The sequence below is a fragment of the Eurosta solidaginis genome, chromosome X (assembly GCF_040869045.1).
Source record: "Eurosta solidaginis isolate ZX-2024a chromosome X, ASM4086904v1, whole genome shotgun sequence".
NCBI lineage: Eukaryota > Metazoa > Arthropoda > Insecta > Diptera > Tephritidae > Eurosta > Eurosta solidaginis.
The window spans coordinates 123,392,111-123,401,916 of NC_090324.1; the positions used below are offsets into that span (position 1 = coordinate 123,392,111).

The 9,806-nt window shown below is 43.4% G+C and overlaps 1 long non-coding RNA gene across 2 annotated transcripts; it reads left to right on the top strand.

Annotated features, from left to right (window-relative positions):
- The first annotated feature begins 239 nt into the window (after positions 1-239).
- On the top strand, positions 240-8,885 carry LOC137234658 (uncharacterized). Of its 2 annotated transcripts, none has more exons than XR_010947860.1 (5): positions 240-832; positions 888-1,534; positions 1,599-1,788; positions 1,841-1,968; positions 8,266-8,885. It is a non-coding gene; the product is annotated as an uncharacterized lncRNA (long non-coding RNA). The 2 variants fall into 2 exon arrangements; XR_010947859.1 differs by having other exon boundaries at positions 242-832; positions 1,599-1,782; positions 8,266-8,873.
- The last annotated feature ends 921 nt before the right edge of the window (positions 8,886-9,806 follow it).

Genomic DNA, 9,806 nt, shown 5'->3' on the forward strand with positions numbered 1-9,806 from the left:
CGTCTCCCTATATTCTTGGTCGGGTTTTAGCAGTTGTGAGCTAAAGTAAACAATTACCTGTTTGTTAATGATTTAGTGTTATAAACAAAGATCAAATGTATAGCTTTCTTTTAAAATTGTATGTAAGCTTACATTTTTAAGCTTCTAACCAACGTTAAGCTTAATCCCTATTTCTGTAAACTTTTTAAAAACTTACTTTTCTTTTACTTTGCTTGTTGGGTAACATTTCATACTGTCATCGAAATGACAGTGTCATCTTTAATGTCGCTTCAGTTGTGTGTGTTTTTTTATATTGTTATATTAAATGTGAGTTCGTGAAGCATTTGTATTATTTTAAGCTACTGTACACGGTTATAAATTTAATGACATACAAAAGTTCAGAGCTCATTGTATAGAGCGCCAGATCTCGATTAATCTGGTGTGTTAAGGGATTTGCAACATACCTTGACTATAATTAAAAAGAAAAAGTTCTTGTACTACGTATTTTTGATATGAATCCTCACTCAGCACAGCCCGAGACATACAACAGCGTAATGATTTACAAGCAGTGTGCTTGCATTTTTATCAAGACGAATTAAGTCTGAGCGGTATTATACATTCGTAATCAAACAACTTCAGCCTACGATTGAAGTTCAACACCAATTGGATATGGAGCCATTACTTTTATATGATAAGTTCTTTATTGATTTTGAAGAGCACCTACGGGCCTCTGTATAAATTGTCTGAACGTTTAAAAAAGTTAAATAAATAACCAAAAGGGGCACAGTTTAGAATTGTTCTCAATACAAGGCAAGAGGCGTTTGTACGCTTTAGCCACAGTTCACATTATCGGGTATGAAATAGTGAATATTAGCATTTATGGCAAAGTCTAATGCTTTTCATTATAGGATTTCCCTGGGATATGCAATGTGTTCAAAGAGAAAGCAGAAAGGAACGCAACACTTCTACCACTTACCTGCTTGGATACCTTAGGATTGAAACTAAATTTAGGGCAATTTAATTAAAATTACACAAAACCAAAATCATTAAAGTTAAATCTTAAATGCACTACAATACTTGACGTTTTAAATCTTAATATGTTTTAAGATTTACTACATTCCCTAGCGAATCTTCAAACTCTTCTTCCTGATCAGCTATCCAACGTTCACTTTGCTTTGAAGCTAGCTCTTCCCAGCTGAAAAACGCAGATAAATCCAAATGAGCTCAAGTAAAGCGGATTCAGTCTCCTTAGATGTCCAATGTAAAACATAAACACAACTAGAATGTAAGTATAAATCAGGCCCTGTATTACGCCGTCAATCAGAGACAAAAGAAAGCGTACAGGACGATAAAGGCACTCCTCGAAGGTTTTGAGGAGTTTTATCGATGCTGATTGGCCTTTGCCGAATAAAAATCCGGTACGTTCCGGTAATAAAGCATAATTAAGGTACTAGCCCGACCATCTCGGGAAAGATTAGCATGAGCACATTAAACCTTATGGACCATACCGCCATATTATACTCGCAATGAGTTTTGAATTCGAAATCAAAAAAAGGTATGTAGCTGCCTACACAATTTTTTGTGATCGATATAGTATAAGAACTAATCATCATTATAAGGTCTGCTAGAGTAAAGAACACGCATTCATAAGAACAAAATGTGTTGAACATTTATAAAATTGTCGTTCGCTTGCAGTATCTGTAAGAAATGCATACAAGCATATTAAGCATACCTATATTAACACAGCTGCCAACTCATTGTGGATAAGTACACTATGTGCCAACTCATCAATCGGAATCTGATGTAAGTGTACGTATCTATTTTTATTAGTATAATGTCATTATTATACTTGTACTTACAGTTGAAAGAGAATGTATGGCGGTTTATTGATACGAACATAGAAAATCAGTTGGGAAAGGCGGCGGAAGCTATTAGTTACTCTGTACAAGAGAAAATTGCAGATGGTGATCTTATACTAACATTTAACTGGTGAGTCTAAGCATCTATCGCATATGCATATCGTTGGTGAAAATAAAAAAGTTGCATATTATATTTAATACGGAGATAGCGACATAATCAGATAATCTATTTTGTGAATAAGAATTAATTGATGTCACGATTATTTTTTTATGGGACAAATTCCGTCAATATCGTTTCCTCGACTATTCGACTGTAGAACAATTAAAACTTAATTAGCAATTAACTCAATTGTCCAAATCGAGGAAAATGTGGGTGTGACGTTCAATCAGGATCTTCATTTAAGAGAGCATGCAACCGCAATTGTACCTAAAATCCAACAACAAAATACATACCACCCTCTGGGACTGGCAATAAGAAATGAAGAAGAATGAGAAAGAGATAGAATGAGAAGCGAAAAATACGAAAGGAGGAGTGAATACAAACATTAGGAAAAAGTGTAGAGGGCGAGGGCAGAGTTAGACGGAAAAATGTATGCAGATAGGCCAAATTTAGGGCAGAACGTCTGCCGGGTCTGCTAGTAAGTTATAAGAATAACATTTAATCCATTACAGTTTAACTGCAGAATTCTGAAGTGCATAGGCGGAGATGTTGTTACTCTGGGAGTATGTGACCGTTGACTACGCCTGGGTTGGGGGAGGCTAGGAAGCAACTGCTGTTGTGGCCCTGGGACTGGACGTCCTTGGGTAAGCATTGGGGTAACCGGTGTATTTGGGTATGCGACCTGGCAACATGGCGCAATCAAACCCATCGGGGGATTGCCGTCGCGGAGACCAGAACATATAGGAAAGGGGCACGGTCCATGGCAGGAGCTGCATTGGGCGGATGTCGCAAACATATATATTCTGTGCTGGCAAACGGTGCAAAGGGAGGTAGGGACTAAGAGTATGTTTCCCTGACCTACACAATTGCTGCCGGAAAAGAGGGGGAGAAGACGGGGTTCGGGCAGATGGTTCTATGTACCGGAGCGGATCGGGATGTTTCCCGACCAAGGACTGTCATTTCAGTGTGACCCCATCTAATTTGTTTCGTCCCTCCCACAAATTGTCATCCTCCCAGCAGCTCCTTGCAGCAGGACTGCTCCATATTCTCTTACTCCGGGAAGGCATCGAATCCAATACGGGTCCGTCTCCTGACCCCGGTCCTGAGAAATGGTTTTGCTGCATCTGCCGGAAAAGAATCTTTTTAGGACGGTCATAATCTGTTCATGGTTGCATCGGACAAGTTGTTCTGGGCTTGATCCCAAAACCCGACGCCCACGTAACTTTTATAAATCTTTTGTGGCTCCTTGCTGTTCACGCCCAAGGGCGTCCCGTAGCCTACGCCTACGACATCCGAATGATGAGCCAACACCGCCTAGGGGCTTAAGGAGTCATCTCCGTAAGCATTTAGAGGAAATACGGTACCTGAGCACCCAGCCGTATGAAGCAAAAAAACACAAGCAGATCCTTGGTGAACTCCATAAACAGGCGTCGGACCTGTATGCCGGGAATTGCCCGGTGAATCCGGTACTTAACGAAAATTATCCAAAACTCGAAGAAGAGGAACGCATACTCCCCAGGGAAACGCGTGTCACTCTTGCTCAACTTCGTTCTGGATACTGTAACAGGTTAAACTCTTACCTATCCAGAATCAACCCCGACATACAAAATGTATGCCCCGCTTGCAATGTGTCCCCACATGACACCAACCATCTCTTCAATTGTAATGTGGAACCAACGCCTCTAACACCCCTTTCCTTATGGTCCACCCCTGTTGAAACGGCAAGTTTCCTTGGACTCCCGTTAGAGGATATTGATGACAATTTGTGATCGGTCGCGGCTATTGGGTGGGGCGAGCATTACTACAACAACGGGGGCAGGGGCTGATGCTCGGCATTGCTCCCGACTCTACTTCGGAGACTGTAGGTATGAGTGGGCGCGAGCAGCAGCGGGTACTTATTGTGGCTTGGTGAGCGGCGGGGCTGTTGAAAGGTAGTGGGGGCGCTAAGGCGTAGGCTACGGGACGCCATAGGGCGTGAACAGCAAGGAGCCACAAAAGATTTATAGAAATTACGTGGACTAGTGAGGGCTTAGCCGAATTCCATAGTGCCCGACTATGTGGCCGAGCTGTTTGAGACTGGCATCTACGCCGTTTCGCCTCATAGGATGGGATGTCGGTGACCAAGAACTGCCAATCCCCTGTTGTTGTTGTTGTTGTTGGTGTTGTAGCAATGTTTCGCACCACCTAATAGCTGCGATCGATCACAAATTGTCATCAATATCCTCTAACGGGAGTCCAAAGAAACTTGTGGTGAACTTTTTTAAGTTGTCTTTATGACCTGGATTTCTTTCTGTTGTAGGAACATAGGACATTTTTTGTCGATAGCAGAATGATTGTTTGGTTCTAGATGTTGTGTGATGCAGTTAACGCAGGCATCATTATTTCTACATTGTTCTTCCATATCGTCGTTGAGATGATAGGTATTTGAGTATTTCTGACACATTTTTTCATTTTTGCATATAGATGCGATGTGGCCGAATCTGAGGCAATTTTTGCATTTCAGTGGCAAAGGGATGTATGGTCGGATATTTACTATTTCATATCCGATTCGTAGTGTTGTTGGCAAGGTAGTCTTCCCGAAGGTAACTATTATTAGACCCGTTTCGATGAGATCAGTGGTCACTTTCTTTAAAATTTTTTTATTCGATAACATTTTGTGTTTTTAGCTCGGATAGGATGAGTTCTTCTGTCAAGCTTCTAAGGTCGTTGCAGTAGATAACACTTCTGGACTGATTGCAAATTGTTTTTGGTTTTGATCAAAATTTTACCGCTTCTTGTTTTTTTGCACTCCTCGACTTCGCTACCATATGTGGCGTTGATCGCTTTTTTGATTAAGAATGGTGATGTATTTGTTAGTGTTTGGCCGGTGTCTGTTCTTGTCATGATCAAGTATATGGGGACATTGTGGGTGAAATTAGACGTCTTGCTATTGTCCCATTTTCACATAGGCATGTTGGTATTATTTTTGCCTCTATCCGGAGGTTCACCCATGGTTTGGATGTTAAATATTTTTAATAAACGGCGTGTAATAGTTCGTTCAATAAATATTTGAACCCCTCTTTCCCTAGGCTTTTAAGCATCGGCATGGCTATGCCGTCTGGGCCCACTGCTTTGGATGGTTTAGCATGACCGATGGCATCCTCAACCTCTTTGGCGGTGACGGTAATTGGTGACGCGCTGAACTTATGTCTATGTGCGTGTCTATTTTTGTCGACCGTAGAATGCATTATATATTGTCGGCAGAAAGCGCTCGCGAATTTTCTCGCATCCGACAGCACTTTATCGCCAAAGGCGATGGAAGCTTTGCCATTGTGCTAAGACGGATTCGATAGGGACGTTGCGGTGGACCAAAGTTTACCTACACCAGAAGAGAGGTTACACCCGCTTAGGTGCTCCTCCCATGTCGCCTGCTTGTGTTCATCCACAAGCAATTTGCGGCCTTTGCCGGGAAGTGGGGACGAATTTTGGGAATTCTACCGGCGGGAATGAAATGAGCCGAGGCGGATTCAATGACCTTACGGAAAGCACGCTCACCTTGGCGGGTATTAGTTGGGTTAGGGAGGGCAGCAAAGCGGTTATCTGTAAAGGATTTGTATTCGTCCCACTTTCCTTTTTTAAAGTTAATGAAGGTGCGTTTTCTGCTACGATGAACTCGGCGGAAGGCTCGAGCGAAATAAGTATAGGCAGGTGGTCTGATGCCAATGTTACCATCGGCTGCCAGCTGACGCAGTTTACGAGTTCTGCGCTCACGATTGAAATATCCGGCGAACTGTGACAGCTTCCTACCATACATGGGGGCGTTTCCGTCTATTGTGCAGAACGTCGTTTCTTCTATTTGATCCGCTAACATCTCATCCCTAGTGTCCACCCGCAAGTTTGAATGCCATAGATCGTGATGGGCATTGAAATCGCCTAAGATAATGCGATTGTTTCCAGTGAGTACGGCGCTGATATCAGGGTGGTATCCACTGGGGCAACAGGTGACAGGAGGGATGAAGATGTTGATGATTTCTAGGTTTGCATCGCCCGACCGGACAGATAATCCTTGACGTTCTAAGACACTGTCCCTGCGGTCGATGTCGGGATCAAATATATGATATTGCACAGTGTGGTGTATGATAAACGCGAGGCCACCTCCATTTCCGCTCTCGCGATCTTTTCTGTGGAAATTATACGCAGAACAGGTCTGTAATGCAGATCTTACTGTGAGTTTAGTCTCTTGAATCGCAGCAATGCGGATGTTGTGCAGCTTCATGAAGTCCACTATCTCCGTGATCTTCCCAGTTAATCCATTACAGTATAAATGCAGAATTCTGAAGTGCATAGGGGGAGACGTCGTCACTCTGGGGGTAAGTGACGGGTGACTACGCCTGGGTCTGTTTCCCTGACCTACACAATTGCTGGCGAAAAAGAGGGGGGGAAGAAGACGGGGGCAGGGGATGATGCTAGCATTGCTCCCGATTCTACTACGGAGATTGTAGGTATGGATGGGAGCAGCCGAGTGAGTTCGTGGCGCCGTGGGGCGCGAGTAACAGCGGTTACTTGTTGTGGCTTGCTAGGCTGCGGGACTGCTGGAAGGTAGCGGGGGGCGCTAAGGCGCAGACTACGGGACGTCCTAGGACGTGAACAGCAAGGAGCCACAAAAGATTTACAGAAGTTACGTGGACGTCTGGTTTTGGGGTCTAGCCCAGAACAACCTGTCCGATGCAACCATCGCTTACACGAGACACACTGACAAGAGTATGACCGTCCTAAAAAGATTATTTTCCGGCAGATGCAGCAAAACCATTTCTCAGGACCGAGGTCAGGGGACGGACCTGGATTGGGTTCGATATCTTCCCGGAGCAAGAGAATATGGAGCAGTCCCGCGGCAAGGAACTGCTGGGAGGATGACAATTAAATGGGGTTACACTGAAATGGCAGTCCTTGGTCGGGAAAAATCCAGAGTCGCTCCAGAACCGACGGCCTTGGGAAGCGACATAAGCGCCTTCAAATGTAATTTCATTAATCGTGGCACTAGACGCGGGTGTAGTCGTGCGAGTAGCTCACTACGTGGAGACTACACTAATCAATGACTTTTAATATCGGAAGGTAGACCAGCACCAAAACAACAACAACAGTCGCCAGATAACTGGATCCCTTTAGCCAATATTTTTTAGATGGTTTAGCAAGTTTGATGGCTTTTTCAACCTCTTTGCCGATGATGGTAATGGGAGGCGCAATATAATGGTAATGTGCGAGCTCCGTGGCCTGCCGCCTGCATTTAGTTAGATAACCTAGGGTGGGATAATCTAGAAGGTTCAAGTTTTATCATTGTTGATGATCCTTTGCCAGATATAGATCTGGTCCGTTCCTGTAACAAGCACCATTGAGATGCAAGCCCGACCATCTCGAGAACGATTTAGCATGACCACATTGAACTTTTAAGCCCATCCCGGCCCACCCCCTAGTTCCATGAGGAACCTGGGGTCGCCAGAGCCTCGTCTACTAAAGAAACAGAAAAAGATAAGCTATAAATTGCGCTAGCAGCCCTTGAAACCTTGCGGTATTTTAGTCGCCTCTTATGGCAGGCATACCTGCCGCGGGTATAATCTCTGCCCCCCAAACAGCTGGGGCCATGAGAAGCGTGAGTGCACTTTGGGTGTCCCAAGGCAAGTTCCTTTGTGCCTAGTTGGGTAAGCGGCCAGGCAGCAGGGTGCAACAAATATACCATTTAGGAGGATACCATTGCTGAGCCCAGAAAATCTGGGAAACTTAGATTTACTGGTCAGATGCAGCAAACGAATATATTCTGTACTAGCATATGATCAACTTGGATACAACCAAACGTTTATTTTCTTGTCCAACAGGGAACTGGTGCTCGAACCTGCTGCTTAAGAAGGATAGGCGTAGTCATATCAATTCGTTCCCGGGTTACTCGCGGAAAGCAGTTTTAGCAGCACTTTGTCCTTTTCAAATTGCACATCCATACAAGACCTTCGGATAATGGATTAAACAGTCATCTGCATTTATTTGTTTTTGTAACACGTCTAATTTACTTCGTAACATCAATCAATTATCCATTGTTATAATTTTATGTTCTCTATAAATGCAACAACAGCATCTTCGGGTATCCATGATTATTGTTATCTAAAATCTCCTTGAGTCCCTCGTGGTTTTGGCCTCTCAGAAAAGAGCTAATTGTGGAGCTCTATTTATAGAACACTTTTCGAGTTACATATATTAAAAACTTTAATCTCTCTGATATCAGTTTCTTTCTGATTCTAGGTAATTTGATTTTGACGATATGCGCATAGCAATATTCCAAATATTCCAGCTGCGGCTGAAGGAAGAACATACATATCCTTAAATTATAAGAGAACTGCGACAACTATTCCTCCGCCTTTTTAGTACCACATATAAGGCCCTAACAAGTATATTATGGGAAAGGGTGTAGACCAAAATCCCAACATAACCTGTAAATCGACTTTGATAGCACGAATTGGGGCTTTCGCTATTATGAGTACAAAACTCATATGGCTCTGCAAACTGACGTTGAACAACACCACCAGCGCAGGAAAAATTGGGCATCATCACTGGGCTTCGAAAGTTTCAGAAAGGGTACAACTATAAATAGAAGTTAATGTACTTATGTACCATGTACATATCAATATACACATATGTAAAGTTTACTAGAGTAATTAAGGAAATAATTTTAATTGTAAAAAAAAACATTGTATATATGAATTATTTATAATTAAATATTATCTAAACAAAAAGGAGCGTTTCATTCGTGCAAAAAGCGATTTGACAGAAGGTAACCCATGCGGGTAACCGGCAAGCCAGATACCCGCGTTGTTGCATATGTTGCATATCTTTTCTTGGTCCGGACCCATGGAACGTCAGTTATGATGCTATAAACTTCTAACATCTGTAGAGCGAATAGCAACTCTAAGAGTAGCCTCCGCTCATCGCACTGTATGAGGGAGGCCCAGTCATGCAAGTGATTTCCAGAACAGTCCCTTAGCAGAAAGAAAAAGTTGCTGCGACGGCACCAATTCAAGGGGATTCAAGGGGTTGTGTAGCGCAATATATAGCTTCTCCAACCCAATTGTCAACCTCACCTTCGAGCGGCGAATCCCGTTTCACTAACAGACGAGGCTCTGGCGACCCCAAGCTCGTCATGGAACTTGGGGGTTGGGAGGGAGGGATGGCCTGAAGGTTTAATGTGGCCATATAAATCGTTCCCGAGATGGTCGGGCCAGCACCTTAATGGTGCTGTGTTACCGGAGCGTATCGGATCTGTATCCGACAAAGGACCATCACATCGATAACGCTCCCCAAAGCCTTCGGGGAGTAACCTAATCGCTACAACAACAACAACAACACGGCACCAAAAATGGTTTATTAAGCATATCCCATCGTAAAAAAATAGATACGACCCTCCGAGGTGATGAAACTGCCTGACCATTGTTTTGGAAGAAGGTTGTAGTATGTCAAGACCAGCAGCGGGCATGTTTGGTAGCGGAGGTCCTTTGGCGCAAACAGAAAGGAGCCTCAAAAGTTTTTTCACAACTTCGGGGTGGACAAATATTGGGATCTAATCCAGAATACCCCGATCCTTTGTACATGATAAACTGACACAGAACCGGTTCTGGTTCCATGTTCCGACTCGGGATTTTTCTCGCCCATGGGATGTCATTTTTCAAGAGTTAAAATTGCTTCCGACGCCGATAATTGTACAATAATAACAGCTGGCTTCGGCCTTTTAATTGATGAATGAAACAAAGTCTCAAGTCGCTGGACGACATCACATAATACACCATCAT